Source organism: Poecilia reticulata, chromosome 2, assembly GCF_904066995.2.
Source record: "Poecilia reticulata chromosome 2, P_reticulata-male-v2, whole genome shotgun sequence".
NCBI classification, from domain to species: domain Eukaryota; kingdom Metazoa; phylum Chordata; class Actinopteri; order Cyprinodontiformes; family Poeciliidae; genus Poecilia; species Poecilia reticulata.
The window spans coordinates 43,473,798-43,494,397 of record NC_088831.1 but is presented as its reverse complement, the minus strand read 5'-3'; the positions used below and the strand labels follow the sequence as shown (position 1 = coordinate 43,494,397).

General features: G+C 39.8%; 1 long non-coding RNA gene across 2 annotated transcripts in view; it reads left to right on the top strand.

Annotated features, from left to right (window-relative positions):
• Positions 1-20,600, top strand: part of LOC103461821 (uncharacterized) — a 114,474-nt gene that overhangs the window by 28,623 nt on the left and 65,251 nt on the right. Inside the window, exon 4 of one of the 2 annotated variants that reach the window (XR_014086683.1) lies at positions 1,799-1,940. This is a non-coding gene — a long non-coding RNA (uncharacterized LOC103461821). Of the gene's footprint in view, positions 1-1,783; positions 1,941-20,600 lie in introns of both variants that reach the window. The other variant, XR_014086685.1, reaches the window with a different exon arrangement.

Genomic DNA, 20,600 nt, shown 5'->3' with positions numbered 1-20,600 from the left:
AGACATTTATTCATATTCTATCAGTCTAACAGGTTTTATCAAAACATTCTGGCACAACTGGAGAACATTTACCATCTTGATGTTTCTCACCCAAAGGACCAAAAATATGTTTATTACATTTATTGTGGTCAAAAATTTGCATTATTATAATTTTTTAAGCATATCTCATTCTGGAAAGTCCCTGAAATCTTCTTTCTGAGATCATGTTTTCAGGTGAATCACCCACATTCTGGTGATTTGAGGCTAAACTCTCACCAGAGCAAATCGTCGTTTCAGACGGTAAGAAATTGTCTGAATGGCGATTAAAACTGCAAACCCAATCACCTCCGGACGTTTATGAATGGCTGCGCTCTTTTAATACACCTGTGTTGCTCTGCAGAGCGTCTTAAAAATGAAACCCGATAACAAAAAAAGAGAAAAGTAGGGGGAGAGGAATGGATGGGAATTGAGAGAGAAAAGGATGGAGAGAGTGTGTTTTCCATCAGAGTCAACCTCGCAAGGCAATTTGGGCCCCCATTTCAGGAGCCTAATGGGAGATGGACAGTGATGGACAGCGCGTGTGGGTTACTTATTAATCTGGGAGAGGCAATTGGAGAACCTCTATCGACCTGCAGTAAATTAAATAAGGCCTACCCTGAAATGGCATTATTCTCCCTCAACTCTCCCTCTGCTCCTCTCTCCTCTCCTGACCTGCTGCGACGGATTAGAGCGAACACAGCGGCGAAATCTGGACTCTGTGAAATGATGATGGATATTCACCGCTGAGGAACAGAGAGCGTTGGCTAACGACCGCGGACTAATCAGGCAGGAATGAGTCAGGAAAAACAACTCCAAGGTTTCTGCATTGTGACGCGTTTCAGCTCACAGGGTTTCTACTCACACAGAATGCTAAGCTAACGCTAAGCTAACGCTAAGCTAACGCTAAGCTAACGCTAAGCTAACGCTAAGCTAGTTTAACGTTGTTTACGTCGTGTCCCATCATAAGCGTTCGAGCTACATAAAACTTTAGAGCCAAATCAACGTTTTAAAAAATTATTTTTGGGTAAATATCCACTATGACGTTTGTTGTCACTTATACAGAACAACCGTTTCACATCTTTTCTTCTAGGTTTTAAAATAAAATAAAAAATCTTGCAATAAAAAGGATAGTGAAGTTATGCAGCCAAAAATGAGCAGCAGTGATTTATTTAGCCTGTCATAAGGGAATAAAATGTGAGCTCAAATCATATTTTCACCGTTTTTGTTAAAAACTCCAAAGTAAATTTGATGTAACTTTAATAAGTTAAATGAACACTACAAAAATACAAAATTATACCAAGTATTTTGGCCTAGTTTCTTGTGAAAGTGTCTTGATGCACTTGAAATAATGCAAAACTAACCTAAAAGTCTAGTTTCAACGAGAAATAGGAGCTTATCTTAGGTCAATAATTCCTTAAGCATTTATATTATTGAAAGTCTGCCAGAGGAACTGAAAGGTTTTAATCAATATTGAGGAATTATTGACCTAAAATAAGCTAATTTATCTGACTAAAAAGTTGCTTGAGAGCTAATTTCAAGTTTACAAATATATTTACACTAGAAACCAAACATTTCTAGCTTTTGCAGCGTAAGTCACATTAAAAACAAAGTGTTATTCCTACATTAATTAATCTTTATCACTAAACAAAGAAAATATTAGGAAATAAAATGTCGCATTGTATTGTCAAAGTTTAATGTAATTTATTCAAAGGAAGTATTTCAAATCTGCTAATATTTACATTTAAAAACATCATTTTATTCTCAGTTTGTTTCTCCGCAGGCTGCGTGAGCGATTTGTTGTTTCTGACGGCTGAAAGACGCTCAGCGTGACGCACCGACGGAAACAAAGAGCTTCTCCATCAGGCACAAAACGCAGAGTCAGCGCTCAGCGAGCCGCTAAGTGATCCCACAAACTTCTTTAGGTGGGTGAACTCTCTCTCTCTCTCTCTCTCTCTCTCTCTCTCTCTCTCTCTCTCTCTCTCTCTCTCTGTCTCCTCCTGAGTCAGGACCGCGGTTCTGGTTCGGAGAAGTCGCCTTGCTGCTCTTTTTGTTCACCTGTCAGGCATTTAGGACGACTTCAAACCGAAGTCTGCACAACTCCTCGGGGCAGCGCTTACTTTCCTCTTCTCCGTCTTCCTGCTCTTTTCCCATCTGTTCTCCCAGAACTCTGTGCTCCCGGAGCATCGTGCAGCTGAAAGGAGGTCCACTGTGTGCCCAATTAGTCGGTAGCCATGAGGACGAGTTTTGGGGTTTTATTCCATGCTACATTAAGGCAATAAGGACACGTTAGGGAGGCTCTGATCCAGATGTTATGATAATGAGAGGAGTTCTGTAAGAGGCGTCATATTTATCAGAGACGATGAAACCAGTGGTGTCCAAAGTGTGGCCAGAGGGCCATTTGCGGCCCGTGGACCGACACAGGGGGAGTTTAAAATTACTGCAGACAAATTACTACAATTGAAAATGTTGGCAACAGAACCAACTATTGGTTTTTGAGTAATTACGCTTTTTGCATCCTCCTATAAGCTCCACATCTGACCAGTAACTTCTGACTTTGCTGCTCCCAAATCTGCATTTAGCTAATTCATTTTGTTTAGAAAGAGTTAACTACATCCTGCTTTTATCTCGTTTTTAGTTTGACGTTTTGTGTTTCCTCAGGTTATTTTTATCTAATAAAATTTGATGGTTTGAAACACTTTGCAAGTTTAACAAGAATTTAAATTTCAAACAATAATGAACGTGTTTGAAATATGGTTGATTTTTAAATCTTCAGTCATGTTTTAAGATTTATTTAGCATTTGGTGTCTGTATTGAAACATTCCCAGCAATAATAAATACAGAGTTGTTCTCTAAAACAGAAAGCAGTGAAACCTAAAGGTTGTGCTTGCTAACTGCTTTTGGGAACAGGCCGTTCTCTCTGACTGGAGATTTTCCCCTCCTGTAAAATGAAAGGTGCTTTCAGCCATTTTTCTGCAGTTTCTTGCACAGCTTTCGCCTTCTTTCCTTCTCACTCTGCTGAGTAAAAGCCAAATTCTTTTACTCTCCGCCATTAACGCGAGAGATGAGGTAAAGCTTACGGCCTTGGGTCGCAAAAAGCACAAGCTATTTTCCAGAGTGGCTGCCAGATCATGTGTGATTTACGGAGTCTGTGAAGGTAGTGCCTCCGTAATCACTGACCACGCTCAAAAAAAACACACAGAGATTTGTGCTCTGCATGTCGCTGCAGGCTGGACTGTCAAAACAATGGAAAAGGCAATAAAAGTGAGAGCAGAAAATCATTCAAATCAACCATAATTACCCCGGGGGCGGGTAGAGGCTCCCAGGTTTCTGACTTTGTGAGAGTTCGTGGAGGAAGCTCACTCTCTGCCCAGTTTGTGTTTGGTTGTTCAAAAAGAAGAAAGAGTTTGAATTCAAGGTTTTCTTAAAAAATTCAACACATTCTTTTACCTTAAAAAGTATCTAATCACATGGTGCTCTGGTGATATCCATCCATCCATCCATCCATCCATCCATCCATCCATCCATCCATCCATCCATCCATCCATCCATCCATCCATCCATCCATCCATCCATCCATCCATCCATCCATCCATCCATCCATCCTTCCATCCATCCTAACACGCAACGTGTTCCTTCCTTCCTTCCTTCCTTCCTTCCTTCCTTCCTTCCTTCCTTCCTTCCTTCCTTCCTTCCTTCCTTCCTTCCTTCCTTCCTTCCTTCCTTCCTTCCTTCCTTCCTTCCTTCCTTCCTTCCTTCCTTCCACCCTTGTCCCTCAGTGGAGTTGGTAGGGTGCTGGTTCATCTCCAGCTAAGGTTCAGGGCGAGAGGCGGGGTCACCTGGACAGGTCACCAGTCTGTCGCAGGGCAACACAGAGACACACAACCATGCACACACTCACTCACACCTAGGGACAATTTGGAGAGACCAATTAACCTGACAGTCATGTTTTTGGACTGTGGGAGGAAACCGGAGTACCTGGAGAAAACCCACCATGCACAGGGAGAACATGGAGACTCCATGCAGAAAGACCGGGGCCGGCCCATACTTGAACTGGAAAACAGTTTAAATATCCCAAATAAAACACAACCACCAGACAATTTTTAAAAAAAGGAAATAAACGTTGCGTGTTAGGTTGTACAAAAAGTCGTTCACACTGCGGTGAAAAAAAACACAGAAATGTGTAAAATAAAACTCAGATTTGGGTTGAATTCACCTGCTGTTACCCAAGAAAAAACACATTTACCCATGAAAATGTGGCGACTATTTTACATTATTCTTTCTATATCTTTTTACATTTATTTAATTAAAGTCTTTATAAGATGGGGCCATTACTGCCGTGGTTTCATGCCTAATCGCTGTAACGTGTTCGTGGCTTCCCATATTTTCTGACCGTGACTCCCACGGTCAGGAAACCCAACTGTCTGCAGATGTTTTCACAGAACATTTCTAAAATACTCTAAAGATGCAGCTTGGGAAACTAAAATAACTCGGCGTAATGAGACCTGATGCGCTTTTGGCTGGCGTTTCTAAAAAACATTGGCGAATTGGAAATAACTACTATGGCATTAGCGAATGCAGACATTTGCTTCTGCGGTTGTGCTAAGACGGTTTCTGATGCGTATTAATATATATTTTAAGTTTGAACCATGAGATTAGGCAGTTGGAAGCGTTTTTAGATGGACCTGCTGTGATCCTCATGAATACTGTAGATAAAAATCTGCTGATTGGATCTGAAGAGGCTGAAGAAAAAGACAATTTTATCTAAAACATCCAGTTGCTGGTGATATTCCTGCTGCGTAGCGAGTTCAAGCTGTCCAGAATCAGCGCTGGTGCTATTGGTCCAAACTGTTGCCGCCTCCGGTTTGTGCTGTCAGCTAACCTGTTTATTTCCTATTTGCATTAAGCATCAATGCAGCGTTTAAAATCAGGCATTTGAGACGCCTTCCAGTGAGCCGATCTGGACCTGGAAGTGACGTTTTCAACTTTCCACAGTTGGACCCAGACACCCTGAGCTGCTGCTCCCGTCCCCCTCCTGCGCATTAGGAAAGTTAAAGCTGCGTTTTCATCCGACCGTCTTCGTCTGCAGATGGGAAAAAAAATGATCTTCTTCACTATGTTGCCAGATCTGATAGTTTCCAGCCATAAAACTCCAAGTAAAGCTGCATAAATCTGAACTCGGCCTCTAACGAAACTCGTGTTAATATTATATATATAAGCTCACTCTTACATACTTACAAATATGGGAAAAACTCATTTTAATTCAAATTACTTCCTGCAGTTTTAAGCGAAAACATTTTGAAGACGGTGAACTTGTACATTTTGCATCAATATTCAGGAATTGTTGACTTCAAGCTTATTTATCTTGCTGAAAAGTTACGTTTAAGTTGTTTGGTTTATTTCAGCTAACGTAGCAGACATCTATTTTAGCTCACATAATGAAAACTATTTTAAGGAATTTTCCTCAGTATTTTGTCTAAAGATTCACCAAATGTTGTGAAAACCTGGTAACTCTGGTTCACGCTTCTTCCCGTTTCTGCGCCCTTATCCTCCATGGCGAAGGCGGCATCATATAAATACAGGGAGGTGAGTGGAGACGGGTTTTATTTATCCCACAGAGACGTATCAGGGGAGGTGAGCGCATTCAGACGGCCGCTGCCTGCATCAGCCTTGTCATTAGCACCGCTAACAAACTCCTCTGGGTGTGAGAGGTCTGCAGAACCGCTCTTTCAAAAGATCCATTAGCAGGACATTAAGAATGCAAGAACAGTAAAAGGTGTGTGTGTGTGTGGGGGTGTGTGTGTGTGTGTGTGTGTGTGTGTGTGTGTGTGTGTGTGTGTGTGTGACTCCAAAACAAAGCATTATCGCTGGTTTTTATGGCACCAACTGTAACATCGTTGTAATTAGCTAAAATACCTGCTAAAAAAAAAATCCAGTAAAACTGGGAAAGGTCACGAAGAGCGGACGGTCATCTTCAAATGCATTCACACACGCGTTGCCTCAGAAGCCAGGGTCCTTATAGAGACCAAAGTGTCTGTCTAATGGAAAAACCATTTTCTTAAGTGCTTTGTTTGTTGCACCATCTGTGTTATTTGCACAGTAATTGCTTCCGTAGTCTGCAGGTTCGAATTTGCAACCTCTAGGGCGATATAAATAATGGCCGAATCATAATAGTCCTTTATCTTACAAATGCACAAGTGTCTGGATTTAATGAAAATCAATTTTATACTACGCATTATTGGTTGGGACAGTGTGTTTCTTTTTCCCTCCTCTGACCAGTTTAAAAACCAAAAGCTGTTATTAATGTCGTGTTGTTCAAGCTTAAGGATGCGTCCCAGAAAACATGGATATGTTAAACTGCAGACAGGAGAATGGTATTAACATTGAATTCATATTCTTAATGAAGGAAAAACTTACAGGAGATGAAAAGTAAGCCAATACAACAGACATGTTGCAGCGTGACGTTATGAGCAGAGAGAACAGCTGCTCGCTGACGATGCCCGACGTTGGTTTTAGCTGTCAAGTTGTCAACTTAACGTACTAAATCTTAATCTTATATGTGACACATGCAAGAAAAAGTGACTCAGTGCTCCACTACTAACTCTCAGCATTACAACAACCAGATAACAAGGTCAGTAAAGTTTTAATAAAAAAAAAAAAAAACAAAGGAGAGGGAAATGGGTAAGTTATGCTAGCTTGACTTTGACAACTTTAGCGTGTAGATGTGCTGCAGAACTCTGAGTGTTTCAGTTCAACTAAAAAGATGATCCACACATCAACTCTGACAGGTCAGGAGTTCAACTGTTGTGCTCCAAAATTTATATTCGTCTTTGTGTCTGACAAAGACAAATTTGTCTTTCTTTGTCTTTGTGTCTGAAAGTTTCAACATGAAATTGATGGAACAATTTTTCTACGTTTTAAGCTGAAAAATGTCCTTTTCTAAGAAAATATGTCTGGCAGACTGTCTCACTTATAACAAGCGAAACTAACACTCTTTTCATCAATACTCATAAATTATTGACTTAAAACAGATTTCTATATGTTGCTGAAAAGTTTTTGTTAGTTTTGTCTTATCCTAAGTGTACGAATGTATTTGCACCAGAAACTAGACCAAAAATACTTTTAATATTTTGTGTTTTTGCATCTCAGCTACTGGAAACATGAAAGATTTAATTAGATATAAGTGAGTTAATGTTGGCCTGCTTCGGGGTTTCTTGTTCTTGTGTAATTTTAGTCACACTCAGCCCGTCTCCATTCCATCAAATCCTGCAGAATGCCGTCGTTGTGACATAATGCAATAGGAGATGTTGGAGTAATCCAATAAAGGCATTAGTGAACCATTAGTAGGGTGCTTCCTGGCTTCGCAGGGACACACACAGCCTTGTTTAGCCTAATAGAGCATCCCTGTTGGAGTTTATTTATGGCAGCAAGATGTCAAACCACTTAGAGGTGGAATGTTGTCTGTCCATTAAGACGACTGTCCAATGGGAGTTCAGGGAGACGAGCTCAGGCCTTGGCCTTTGTCCAGTTTTTGGTTTCTGTGCCGCTTTTTGAAAATATACTGCTTTGGCCTTTTAAGCCGACGGATTATTAGGTGTAGCTCTTTCATTGCAGCTTTCATGCAAGAAAAACACGTAGGACGTAAAATAAATGTGTTTGTGCATGTAGGGAAGACAAAGAAAGGGTTATTTTGATCTCCGACACGAGGTTTAAAAGCACCACTTCATCGCAAAGTGCACATTAACACTGGAACCATTCATCTGACACAGCTGTCACGTATTAATTCAGGCCTGTCACCAGGAAATGAAATCTCAGTCTGCAGTATCAGGTTATGCAGTTTACAGTTAAACCATACATTCATGCAGTTAGAGTTAAAAAGTTGTATTTTTAAGCTTCCTATCTTATATAATTATTCCATCAGGGTTTGATCCTCCTTCGCTGCAGACAGAACGGATTACTAGCCGCAGTAAGTGAAGACAAATGCGAAGTAGCACGTATAATTATTGTCACGCTGATAAAGATGTGGAATGAGAAATTAAATTCCAATATCATCTTGATATTTTAGTAAAAGTAATGCTGATGTAGAACCATGATGCCTCAACAATCCTGATCAGTTCAGATTCAGGTTTCTAGAAAGTCTGGTTCGTTTGTGGAGGTGTGAATGCTAACCGGGCCAAAAATGCTAACTCTGGTCTGCCTACAAGCCTCGGGCTCTGTTTGGTTAAAGTGAACTCTGGTGCAGTTCGAATGCAAATGTGAACACCAAGCGGGCCAGAGAGCGCTCCAAGTGGGCTACAGCGCAGGGCATTCTGGGTAAATGCAACCAAAACAAACATGCTATCCCAGCGCTGACGGGAGAAATGGCTGGTGGTCTTTTACCAAAAACAAAAGGGAAATCCTACAACCGCTAAAATCGACATGTAAACACTTGTGCTTACATGTCGTGAAGAAAGACGTTGGGCTCATTAGCTGCGTATCCATTAACCATATAACTGCACAAATTGAAATTATTAAAATAAATTCTTGATGGAAACGCAGCAATTTCAGAAAAAACTCCTGTTTTTCAATAAAAAGTTTTGTTTTTTTTAGTCGTATCGAAATAGATGTATTTCACAAAACTGCAATGGAAACACTTTTTTCACCTCACATGATCAACGTTGCAACTTATTCACACGATTTTATTCCTTATTTAATGGAAACATCGCCATGGCAAAGTTACGTTTTTCGACATTAGCAGAATACAGACAAACATTTTAGCACATTTTTACTGAAACACAGGTTGTGTCTCCTTCAGAGGTTTTCATGTTGTTTCCTTCAGTGGCTCTCGGTGCAGCGCCCCCACAGGCGAGGAGGGGAACAGGCTCCTCTTAAGGGTTTGCGTTCAGAAAGAACCACAGCAGCTGAAAATGTTGTTGCATCTTTTGGTCTCCAGTGGAAGTGAATCTACCAGACTATGAAGTGTGAAAACACCCCGACTGATTTCAAACTGCCGTTTCCAACCAGCATCACGGAGGTTAGCGGAGAGCTCCGAGGCTAACAGGCTGAAATGAAATGCTCATGTCAAGGGTACTTTGTCCAAACTTATTTTCTAAAATTCATGCGAGGCATGCGACTTGAAAGTGACATGGCGCGGCGTAGCGTTTCTCCTGACCGCTCCCTCCTGGCCATCAATCACGGCGATGGCTCATTCATCAAGCTGCCCCGCTTCTCCGGCCCCCGCCGTGACACACAAACGTTTTTCCAATTTAAGATCTGATATTGATGGAGCGCTGCGTCCTGCTGCAGCCTCTCTCAGTTTTGCTGCAGCAGATGTTCAGCACTTATCCCTGCTCTCCTTAATGCTCTCTATCTTCTGGAAAGCAGCACAGAGTAAAAAAAAAAGATGCAGATTTCTATAAGTTTTCTCTTCATTCAGTCGTTTTTACTCCTCCTGGAGGGTTTAACCTGACAAAGTAAAGGCTTGGTTGCTCAAATTAAACATCAGCAGGTGAAATTATTGAGTATTTTTCTTAAATTGTCCGCCACTTTGGGTCAGATCTCATTGTGTTTTCTTTTAAAATGTGTCGATTCAGACAAAAAGAGCAAACTAAGAGAAATCCCTGCTGGTAGCTGTAGTTTATCAGAGCCACAAAGCTACATTTTACCCTGCAGGCTGAGTGGATGACGGAAAATGACTTTAAATTGTCAGCTGTTAAAGCGGGACAAAACGTCCTCAAAGGCCGGTTTGAACTGAAGTCAGTGGGAAAAATCCAGCAGTTTCTGCAGTGAAGAAGCGACAACCACCAATCTATGAAGACAGGAAATGAGAACCACAGAAGTTTGTTAACATAAAGCTCCCGTTTAGTTTCTCTACCTGTTTTCTTCTCGGTTGGCTACGTTTTACTTTTACTTGGGTAAAAATGTCAAAGTATTGATACTTGAGTTCATTGAACCCACAACCTCTGGGATTCTAATTACACTTAAAGGTGACACATTGCGCTTTCTATGGTCTAAACAAAACATGATCATTATATTTTTTTGCACAAAATCATTCTTAGATAATGAGATTTTAGCTGTTTTAGCACCTCTTGTCACTTTAAATCTAGTTAAGCTGCTGCTGGCCACGCCCCCCCCTTCCTGCTTCCCCCCCCAACTAATTTACAACCCCACATAAAAATGTCTAAAAACAAATGCAAAATTATACAACCGGAAAGCATTAGTAGAACCTCCTGCACATCCAATAAGAGTGCAGCAAGTGGTTTCTGGATGGCAAGTCAACAACAAAACACTTTTGTCTTTTCCAGCAGCCATTATACAGCGGTAAAACAAACTGACCAAACATGCTGGAGCTCGGCTTGTGTTGCTAGGTAACAATGGAACTCGGCTGGGGTTGCTAGGCAATAGGGCAGTGCCTAATGATTTGTGACGTTACAATCTAGTTTTGTTTTGGGTTTTTTTTGTGTGTTTTGGCTGATTTTACAAGCAGCAGAAACTCAAATGGAAGGAAATGTGCAAAAAGTGAATTTTGCTTTATCCATACCTTTTAAAGTAGATTTTTTTTGGTGAATTGATATTTAATTAATTCACCAAATTGATTTTGGGGCTGCACAGTGGCACAGTTGGTAGAGCTGTTGCCTTGCAGCAAGAAGGTTCAGGGTTCGATTCCCGGCCCCGGTCTTTCTGCATGGAGTCTCCATGTTCTCCCTGTGCATGGTGGGTTTTCTCCAGGTACTCCGGTTTCCTCCCACAGTCCAAAAACATGACTGTCAGGTTAATTGGCCTCTCCAAATTGTCCCTAGGTGTGAGTGTGTGTGTGTGTGCATGGTTGAGTTGCCCTGCGGCAGACTGGCGACCTGTCCAGGGTGACCCCGCCCCCCGCCCGAAACGTTAGCTGGAGAGGCACCAGCACCTCCCGACCCCACTGAGGGACAAGGGTGATAGAAAATGGATGGATGGATGATATTTAATTTGATGGCTATAAGGAGTTTCTGGACAAAAAAAAAACTTAATTTCTAAAAAGTGTGATTTTAAGGACATAAAATTTGGGGGCATTTGTCCCCTCTTGCCCCCCTGGTGGATCCACCTCTGTCTGTTAGCTTAAGTCAGTTATATAAACCATTGTCTACAGTTGAGCCAATGACTGGGATCAATCTGAGTTCAATAAAATCAATTATTACCCAAAATGCTTTTCCTCCACTGCTTGACTTTATGCATCTTTACCAGTTTGGACGATTTTTCCCAAAAACATCGATGTTGAATTTTATACATTTTATCTGGAGGAATGTTAAAAAAGGTGAAATAAAACCGTTTGGTGACCTGAAGGAAGGATATGAAACTTTAATTACAGTTTTTATTTTACAAGCCTCATCATTATTATTAAATATCATGACTAAATTCATGACCAACCTGGCAACGCGCCGATCAGACGATGAAGAGTTGGTTTGTTCTTCTCCTTTAGTAAAAAACCAATTCTGACACCTCTGCAACTAAAAAATATCGTTTCGTATTACGGATTAAAAGTTGTGGCATTTCATTTCACGTACTGAGCACAACAAACATGTTTGTGAGAAGCTAATACCTGCGAATGCCTGGCACACGAGCCGAAGCCACCGGCTGCATTTGATAACCCAAATAAGCCGTTGAGAATAAAAACATCAGAACATTTCCTTGGTTGGCGCTGATTTCTGTGCGCGTTTGATCTCCATGCAGGGCTCTTCACTTTGATGTCATCACGCGCAGGAGCGCGGCTCAGACGGATACCGCTCGTCCTTCTGCTTCCAGATCACATTTACAGGAGCAGATCGTCAAACACAATCAGCAGCTCTGAACTCAAACCCTCAGCGCTCATCAACCTGGGGAGGCCAGGAGAGACGAATCATTTTATCATTAAGGCTGTAAAACTCTAATTTAAGGGAAATAAACAGAAGAAGTCATTATTATTCTGAGGAAAATATCTGCTCTCCGTTTATTTTCCTCCACGTTGAGATCTTTTTTTTTCCACTTGAAGACATTTTCTCTTTGAAAATAGTGAAAAAGCTTTTATGGGTGAAGAGAAAAACGGCATCCAGCAAACGCTGAGAGCTTCTTCACGTCCGGACAAACAACAAATCCAGAACCTGCTGACCTTGGTGCTTCGCTGCTCATTCTGAGAAAAAAACACACTTTCACATCTGTGATGCTTCCATTAAATAAGAAACACAAATACATTTTGAACATTAAAAATCATAAAGGTGATAAACATGAAATATAAAGTATTTTTACAGCTGATAGTTTGGTAGTTTCTTCGAGTTTTGGAAACTTTCTGCGTCTTAAAAGTCAAAATTATTAAACTTCTGGAGAAACTTCAGAGATTTTTTCCCAAAATTACTGAGATTAATCTAGAAGTTTCTGAGGGTTTAAATGCATCTAGAAATGTTCAGGTTTGTTTTAGAGAAAATTTCAGAGAATAATTTGAAAACATTTGGTGCAAACTTTCATCTTTTGGATCTCAGACATTTCCAGATTTTTTCCAGAAAATGTCTGATATTAATCACAAAATTTCTGAATTTCTTCCCAAAAAAAAAAAAACTGAATCCTTTGAAGTTCAGAAATTTTCTTATTTTGCTCAAAAATATTTGGTGGAAATAGTTTTTTCCATCTCTTATGACCCTACTCCGCCGTGGTTCTGATCGACCTCTGCATTAATATTTACATTTAAATGTAAATGCAGACCCAGACGGATCTTTAATATGAAGTTGAAGTGAATTATGATTGGCAGAGCGACTGTGTGGTTTTCATTGAGAGAACAGAAATAAAAGCTCTGTAATCATAAGCTGTTATTACATTGTGTGTGTATTGATTCTGTCAGCTGCAGCTTAGCGGCTGTTAAACAACGAGCGCAGCGTATAGAAACAAAGAGTCGCTTTTCACATGAAGGTGTTTTTGTTTATGTGAGTGAAGTGATTTTTACCTCGCAGGTGACGGCGCCACATTTAGCCCAGGCCGTCTCTTTTCTTTACGCTGACAGTTTCAGACGGCTCTTCAGGAAAACTGTATCGAATGTGACACATTTTATTGTCTCAGAACTCGCTGTTAGCCGAGCTGCGTCGTCTACATCCTTGCCTTTTGTTCCGCTTTCCCCCGCATCTCTCCGTCTCCAGATTGTTCCCTCTTCCGTCTCGTTTTGTGTCGTTCGTCGCTCCGTTGGGAGCGAGGTAAAGCGGCAAAGCGCAGAGCCGTGGACGCTGTGATTCTCACATTTAATCTTTTAAATTGTCAGAGACGATCGTTCCCCATTTTCTCTGTTTCTGCGGCTGACAGCCTGGATCTTCATTCATCCTGATGAAGATATTACCAAACAGCCATCCGTCTCCGTCTGACTGCTGCACATTTTGCTGCTTTGTGCTTAAACAAGAAGAAGATATTTAGCTTTTCTGCTCTCTGTGGAGTTCGATCAATTAAAGAGCCTTAGTGCTAACTTTGCTCTAGTCTTTTTCATGCTTTGATATGATTTTTAGAAGGTCTGCTTGAGAAACATAATGAAACCTTTTTCTATTCCTTAATAGCTGCTTTTCCATTACAATTATGCGCAAAACTTTGTTGCTATTTTGCTAGAGCCACAAAACACAATTTTGCAATTGTGTTTCCACTAAATAGGAAACTCCATCCACTTCCTGTTGTCTTCTTTGTTGCTTCCGGCAGTAGAAACATCTGGTTGTTGATCATGCAACTCATGTGATGTGAAAACAGTTTTGCGAAATAAACCAACTTCAATACGGCCAAAAAAATACCTCATCCTAGCGCAAAAAACTTTTATGGAAAATGTTAGTTTTTCTGAAAGTATCCATTAAGTGAGTTTGTTTTTGTAATTTCAATTTGTGTAATTTTATTGTCAGAATCTGCATTTCTATTATAAATGTGCGCAAAACTTTGTTGATATTCTGCTAAAATAAAAAGGAAACATAATTTAGTAATTGTGATGTTTGAATTAAATAAGAAATGCAGCTGAAATCCTGGGTGAATCTGTTTACGTGAAAAGTTGCCATCTTCCTCCAACCGCTTCTCCTCGTCTTTTTTGTGGTTTCCCCCAGTAGCAACATCCTGTTGTTGATCATGTGACTCGTTTGGTGTGAAAAAAGTGTTTCGGTTGCAATTTTGCGAATTAAAATAATTTTGATACCAGCTAATCCTAGAGACAAAATTTTGCATCAGAAAACTATTTTTTTCCAAATTGGCATGTTTCCATTAAGCAAATTTCTTTTGTTTTGAAATGTCAAATTATGCAACTATGGAAACACAGCTATTGAGACGCTTTGTGGACATTTCTATTGTAACCAGGATGCAACATGCTAACACTGTAGCCTCCTTTCCTGAAAAAACAAAACAACAGAATCTTGGTCAGAATATCGGTTTAAAACTCGTAAGTTTGCTGATTATTGTTTACCAGGTAATGAAACGTCGAACAATTGAAGTGGACTTATTAAGCAAAATTTACACATTTTTGTACTTCCATTTTGTTTTCTACTGCTTCTTAAACACTTAAAAAAAATGGCAATAAGTTAAGGTTTTTTGGTGTCTGGAATATGAGCTGTTTGTAACGTCACAAATCAGCATGCACTGCCCGTCACCTAGCAACCCCAGCCGAGTTCTGCTGTCACCTAGCAACCCCAGCTGAGTTCCACTATCACCTAGCAACCCCAACCGAGTTCTGCTTTCACCTATCAACCCCAGACGAGTTCCACTGTCACCTAGCAACCCCAACCGAGTTCCGCCGTCACCTAGCAACCCCAACCGAGTTCCGCCGTCACCTAGCAACCCCAACCGAGTTCCGCCGTCACCTAGCAACCGAAGCTGAGCTCCAGCACCTTCAGTGATCAGGTTTTAATTGTTTTGTTGTTGACTTACCTTCCAGAAACCACTTGCTGCGATCTTGTTGGTTATGCAGGAGGCTCTACCAATGCTTTTCAAAGATGGGCAGTTGTATAACTGCGCGTCTGTTTGCAGCCATTTTCACGTGAGAGTTTAAACTCTGAGTTGGGGGGCGTGGCCAGCAGCAGATTATTTGGCTTTAAAGCGACAAGACCCCATGAAACAGCTAAAATCTCATTGTTTAAGAATGATTTGTGCAGAAAATGAAATGAATGTTTTGTGTAGACCAGGGGTGCCCAAAGTGGGTCCACGAGGCCCGGCATCCTGGATGTTTTAGGTCTCTCCCTGGTTTAGCACACCTGCATCAAATGACGACTCGTTATAAGGTCTAAGGAGAGCATTGACTTGCTGAGGAGGTTGTTGCTACCACTAAAGAGAGAACTGAAACATGCAGGATGCCGGGCCTCCAGGTCCCACTTTGGACACCCCTGGTGTAGACCATAGATCTATGATAATGACCTTTGTGTGTTTGAATGCTTCCGTTTCCTTGAACTTCTTCACTGTGTGCTAATTCAGGACGTATTCATTCGATGAGAGGTTAAAAAACGTTTTATATTCTGCTGCTCCATCTATCCTGGTCCTCCAGAGTATAAATTACAGCACAGAGGATAGTCGGTGATGTTGTTTGAAATTTCTAATTATCAGAAGGAGACGGAGTGAATTCACTGTAGCCTTATCAGGGTGTAGTCTTTATCAGCGAGCAGACAGCATCCGGTCCACTCGTAATCACACATCCCTGCTTGTTGGAATGGCTAATGCAGTTTCAGGTGTCTGATTTACGGCCCGCTCTGCCCGCGATAAGGCCTCGCCCTAATGTTATGCGATTCTGCTCTCCGGGGAGAGCGTTAAGTGCAGAGAATGTCGGATGGGAGTGTGAAGGCCCATAACTAAAGCTAATTAGAAAGGCCATTTACGTCCGCAGCAGCGTGTGCGCTCATTGTGCTGGATGTGAACCCTGGATGGAGATTACACACCAAGGTTATTACAGTTAACCAAAACGAACAAAAACTGAAATACAGAAAACATTTTTGTTAACTGGAATGATTAAAAACGGTAATTACTCTGCTAAATATGGTTTAGTTTCTAGTGTAAATATCTTGAAATACAACTAACTTACAAGAAACTTTTTAATATGTAGTAGCTTGTTTTAAGTAAATAAGTACTGGCAGAATATTTAATTCATGACTAGACATTTTTCCACAAGTTAAATAATCTGCCAGTGAAACGTGTAGTTTTTGTAATCACTGACTCAAAACAAGCTCTTATGTCTTCCTAAAATTTATTTATGTTAGTTTTGTCTTATTTGAAATGTACTAAGATATTTGTACTAGAAACAAAAACAAAAATACTTTTCCGGGTGGACGCAACCATCAATGAAACCGTTTTATTCGTGCTTGTTGGAAGGGCTGAAGCGATTAATCAAATTAATCGTGACCAATCCTTTTTTTAAACAATTGTCAGCTAATGTAGTAATTGATTAATCGTTTGCTTGAGACTTACACAAAGACAGATGGAGAATAAAATGATGTGCAGTCAGGGCAAAATTTCAACATAAAACAGTGGGTATGCTAAGTAATTGTGCCAGAGCTGAAACGATTAATCAACTTAATCGTGATTAATCAATTATTGAAATAATCAACTATTTTAGATATCGATTAATCGTTAACTGGAGTTTTAAAAAAATGCTATTTACTGAAAGAGCAGAACAGTAATGAAACCAAAACTGTAAAAAAATGTATAATATCACATTTAAGATAAAAAATCTTCTTTGTCTGAAAATATTTTTACCCAGAATTCCTCAAGTGGCAGGTTAGCTTCACCTGGTTCAAATTTAGTAATAAAAATCTTCTAAGCTCCTTTTTCTATCCAGATAATGACACAAAAATAACCAACATATTAGTAGAAAGTATTATTTTAGCTGCAGATGCTAGAAATGCGTTCATTAAAGGAACACTGTTAGTGTTTTAGACAAAATTTTAGTTTTGTATTAAAAAATATGTAATTATTTACTCATTTGCATCTTTTCAAATATTGTGTAAAAAGGCTTAAATGGTTAAATGAAAAAATATGCCTATTTTTTTATCTGATTAATTGATTATTTAATCGATTAATCGTCTGCTTGAGCATAAAAAATCCAGTGTTTTTTTTTTTGTTTGCCCTTCATAAATGCTCAAAACTTCCAAGTTTTCATAAACACTTCAACTGAAATCAGTGAAAAAAGAAAATGAATTAAAAGAGAGTTCAGCTGTTGCAGCAAAATTTCATCATTTATCACCAGATTTTTGTGGCTCTGCCTGAAATGAGAGCAAACAAAACGCTGATGACCTGCCAGCAGAGTCAACAGGCGGTTCGTCCAATCAGACGTCACTGTTTGCTCTCCGCCGTTTGACGCTGGACTGAGCTGCCAGCGCCTCCCGACTCCATCAAGACTGAAACTCATCTCCAAACTTAATCCAGATTAAAGGGCTAAACGTCTCGATAGTCTGCCTGTGCATCTGTATTGAGGTTTTCTGCTCATAAAGCTCCACTCTGAAGTGTTTCTGTGTTTTTCACGGCCAGATAACGTTGAAAAGTTTGTTTTAAGTTTGAGTGGATGAATAGAAATAGACGCAGCTACCTGTTAGAAACAGAAAAAAACGTGAAATCGTGAATAAAAGTGACGTAAATGTTGATAAAGTTGTTCTACTTGCATCACCCTTTACTTTGATTGAGCCGTTCCACCCTGGAGAGCGATTGTGTGGCAACATTTTGAAATGTTTGCTGCAGGGAACCGAACACAAAGGTTCTGTGATTTACCGTTTCATTTTCAGCTCTTTTTTCAGGGAACATTAAATTTTTAAAATACTCGTAGAGTTCTCTGAAATAAAAACGCATGAAAGCCTAAAAATGAGCTTGAAACATTATAACCAACCAGGAACCAGAAACTGTTTTAATCAAGTTGTTTTCTGGAGCTTCAACACTGCAAAAACACAAAATCTATTTATTGTTTAGTTTCTAGTGCAAATATTTTAGTCCACTTGAAAAAAGACAAAACTAATTATAAGTAACTTTTCAGGAGGATTTAGGAGTTTTAAGGAAATAATTCCTTAATGTTGATGAAAAATGTACAACATTGTTTGTCCTGTATATTTTGAGTCTCCAGTTAATGATTAATCGATCACTAAAATAGTTGCAGATTCTTTCAGAATGAGCCCTAAAATAATTACACACTGTAGCTCAGTGGTCCCCAAGCTACGGCCCGTGGGCCGGATACGGCCCCCTGAACAATACCAGAGAGCATTCAGATTTTTTTCATATATTGTATTTTCCGGTTTATATGTGGATTTTTCTTCAACCACCAGGGGGCTCTTTAGCAGGAGGTGTGTCCTGTAAACTGAGGGTGTTTTGTTTTGCATGGCGCATTGCTGCCATCTGTTGGACTTTTAGGGAACTGCTGGACTGAACAGAGCAGATGAACAGGCGTGTTTGTTATGAACGCCACATTCCAGGTCGAATTCTTCGAAGCAAAGCCTGTAAGTAGCAGCTTATACTTCAAAACGAGCCTTTATGTTACTTTCCCCTCAATGGAATATATACTAGTCAGTCCCAGTGACCGTTTCACTAACGGTTTTTGCCCATGTGCTTTCCGGCAGCGCAGGTGATAAACGTGTAACACTTTTTCTGTTACAAACTGACTCCGGCCCCCCACCAGACAAGGGAAAAGTTATTTGGCCCTCACAGGAAAAAGTTTGGGGACCCCTGCTGTAGCATGTTGAAATTTTACTCTGCGCTATTTTATGCTTCATTGTTCTTTGTGTAACGATTAATCAATTACTAAATTAGCTGACAATTTTGTCAACAACGAATTAATCACGATTAATCTGATTAATCGTTTGAACTCCAGAATAATATTTATTGAGCATTCATTAACCTGCATTATGTTGAGATTTAGACCTTACAGCACCGTATTTTATTCTTTGTTTTATATTTGTGAGACTCCAGTTAACGATTAATCGATTACTAAATTGATTAATCTAAATTAATTTGATGAATCCCTAAAGGCACGAAAGGAGTTGTATTCATGGTTCTGTTTATCCAGAAATAAGTTTTGGTCTAGTTTTTTACTGCAGATATTTCAGTACAATAAGAAAAAAAGTCATAGTGAGACGCAGGAACTGGTTTTAAGCCAATAGTGTTAAAATAATCCCATTACAAACTAAACTAAAATAATTGGTACGATTTCGTGTGTTGTGTTTTTACAGTAATTTGTACTATGTCATAATAGTTACTGACTCAAAATTATGGACTTGTATAAACTTCATATGTAAAACTATTCTAACGTTTTTACTTTTTGAAAACTTGATCGAATATTAGATAAAAATAAAAAATGAATTTGCATCAGTGTATAATGAGGCCTAATCAGATGAGAACTCACATGTTTTATTGTATTTATTTCAGTTTTTTTTATAAACATGATGACAAAGATATGTAATTGCAACCCGAATGATAATGATGTCATTTAATGCAGATAATTTAATGGTCTAATCAAAGCTCCGCCCTAATTCCTGATGGGATAAATCTGGAAACAAGCCTTTGTTTTTCTCTGCTTAATTGAGTCTGGCTAATAAATCAGTTTATAATTAAACTGGAAGGAGAAAAAACATAAAAATAGACAAAACAATCTTCTGTTTGCTGTTTTTATCTATAAATAATTAAATCTTTATTAAAAACAACAATCACTTTTTAAATATTTTGTAAGGCTTTTTTCGTCTGCTAAATGTTTTACACAATGTTACCGCAGGAGTTTCCGCCTTACAGAGGATTTCTGATTTAAACTCTGAGACGTGAGCGGAGGTCGTCCAGGTCGGAAGCTTGGCAAACAGCTGGTTCCGCTTTTCATTTCCTGGGACGTCAAGTTTCTGCTCTTTAATCCGAGTTTTGTTTTCTGCGGACCGTCGGCCTGCAGAACGGAGCCGGATCCCACCGGATCAGGCAGAACCAACACAAACTTAAAGACATTAAAGGTTTCCTCATTCCTGTTTGCTTTGAAGCTTCACGTTTTGGACTAAAGTTGTTTTACATTTGCTGTGAAAAACAAAACAAAAAAAACAGTAAATAAAAAAAATGAAGATATCTTGAAGCTTCTGCTTGATCAGGAGTCAAAATCACAACATTTGTTATTCTTTCAGCTTTTTGACAAACCTGTTCCCCTCCTCGCCTGTGGGGGCGCTGCACCAAAAACCACTGAAGAAAACGACTGAGCGCAACTTCCTTGTAGGATTTCTCCTTTGTCTGTAAAAAGACAGTGAGCCATTTCTCCTGCTAGCGCTAGGCTAGCACGTTGTTTTGGTTGTATTTACCCAGAATGCCCGGTGCTGTAGTTCACTTCCTGCTTTTGGAGCGGTCTCTGGTCCACTTGGCGTTCACATATGCAGTTCACTTCAACTGAACCCAGGCCGAGGTTTGTAGGTGGACCAGAGTTTGGTTTTTTAAATCCGCTTAGCATTCAGATCTCCACAAACGAACTGGATTTTCTAGACAAACGGATTGGAGTTGGATTAATGCAGAGTAAACATGGCTGGTGAGAGAGAGCATTCACCATAATCCCAGCACTTTGACTTGTCAGACCCAGTGTGAATCGGACCAAAAAATCTAACTATATCGCAGGGCATTCTGGGTAAATACAACCAAAACAAACGCGTTAGCCTAACGCTAGCAGG